This window comes from Cebus imitator, unplaced genomic scaffold (genome assembly GCF_001604975.1).
Source record: "Cebus imitator isolate Cc_AM_T3 unplaced genomic scaffold, Cebus_imitator-1.0 Scaffold32, whole genome shotgun sequence".
In the NCBI taxonomy this organism is placed as follows: domain Eukaryota; kingdom Metazoa; phylum Chordata; class Mammalia; order Primates; family Cebidae; genus Cebus; species Cebus imitator.
This window is the reverse complement of record NW_016107347.1, coordinates 3502031-3503866: the sequence shown is the minus strand read 5'-3', so window position 1 is coordinate 3503866 and position 1836 is coordinate 3502031. Positions and strand designations below refer to the sequence as shown.

Below are 1836 nucleotides of genomic sequence, written 5' to 3'. Positions count from 1 at the left end.
AGACTCAGGGCTGCCATTTTGAGGAGTCTGGGGCTCCTCAGGTTCAGTAGGCAAGGGCATGTGATTGATTAGCGATGTCTGCCACGGCATGGGGGTGGGGGGAGTGACAGCATTCTGCCATCCCTGCCACTAGGCGATGATGCAGTATTAGGCTCCTTATTTTAGACTCTTTCTCCCTCACCACACTGCTTCTGAGGCCAATAGTCCTATATTTCCTGCCTCAGCAATGAGAAGCCATGGCAAAGTTGCCAAGCCCTGTCAAGTTGGAGGTGAGCAGAGCTCCATTAGGGAGAAAGGGAAAGACTATACTTTCAGGGATCGTTTATATGGTTTGCGGCTAGAGAAGTTTCTCAGCGTGAGGACCCACAGGAAGCACGAGGAGGAGGTACAGCATTCTCCGTGGCGTGTGAAGCCAGCTCTTGGTGTTACTTTGCTACAACTACATTTGCCATTGATGATCGTTCTTCTCTGGTCTCAGAGAGAGTAGAAGGGAGAGAAGATGCAGTCTGAGTGATTCCCGTTTTGACATTATAAAAGAAGACAGAAAGAAAGAAACCGAGTGCACATTTGATCATTCCAGAATCCTTTGCCCATCACACAGGGCTTAGTATCACCTTTGTGTAGGAAGGACACCAATATTTTAACTGTAGGGGAACAGATAATCCAACATTATTTATATCTGTCTTTGGAGGCCTCACATGACCTAGGGTAGCAGAGTTACCTTCATAACTGTTTACTTGGGGTTATGTTATCCTCTCAGAATTTGCACTCAGAGCAAGGAAGACAGCCCCGCCATGTGCTTTGTGATGGTGAGACTAAAGACTGAAGCTGAAAGAAACATTTGCTGTCAGTGATACATAAAGCAGAGACTCCATTTTGCCCAGAACAGAGCATGAGCTGTGCATAAAAGGCCTAACACTCCGTGATTGGGGATCCATGAATCAAGTCAGGGAACCCAGAAAGGATTATTGAGTCGTGAGCCAAGCCCTGTAACATGCCTTATATCACACATAATAACAGATATTTAAGCTTTCTCCCGTCAGCCTGGATATGTTTTCCTAGGTAATATAGGGTCTGGATGTGGACCCTGAGCTCAAGGAAATGCCCCAGGTCAGGAGACAAGACTAATGTGCCTCTTACCGAGACACAACCTCCCAATGCCTCGAAACAATGCCTTCCCTCCCCATGAAGCAGCCTATCTTTATGCCAAATACATGGAAGTCCTTGTAATTCCTCTGATATTTCGTATTGTTTTGCACCTCCATGCTTTTGCTACTGTTCCCAGACTACCATGCAAATAGCTCTTCAGGGTTTTGATTTTTGTCTGTGCCTCTCACTGGCTATGAGGTCCTGACAAGCTATTTAACTGCCTCTATGCCTCTGTTTCCTCCTCTTAAAGTGGGACGACAACAGTTTTACCTCCTAGGGTTGTTGTAAAAGTTAAATGAGATACCACATATTAAAGCACTTAGAAGCACACTCAGCACTTAGAAGCACTAGACAAGTGTTAATAATTAGTATCATCACTCGTCTTTCAAGACTCAACTTGAACGTTATCTCCACCAAAGAGCTTTGCGAAAATGACCACAAAGTCAAAAGACAAAAGATTACCTGGAAAAGAACTTTGCAATACGTATGACAATGGGCTGACTGGTTTCCTTAATTTATGGGGAACAAGTACAAATCTGCAGGAAGACAACAGTTCAATCGAAAACTGCCCAGCTGTCAGGAACATGCAGTTCACCGAGAAAAAAATACAAGTGGCCAATAGGCAGAAAAGATGTTCAATTTCACTCATAATTATTCAAGTCAAAGCAGTAACAACAAGCCTTTTTT

The 1836-nt window shown here is 44.3% G+C and overlaps 1 non-coding gene across 1 annotated transcript; it reads left to right on the top strand.

Moving 5' to 3' along the window:
• The first annotated feature begins 299 nt into the window (after positions 1–299).
• LOC119470498 lies at positions 300–515 on the top strand. Its single transcript, XR_005199408.1, has one exon. It is a non-coding gene; the product is annotated as a small nucleolar RNA U3 (small nucleolar RNA).
• Positions 516–1836: the final 1321 nt, after the last annotated feature.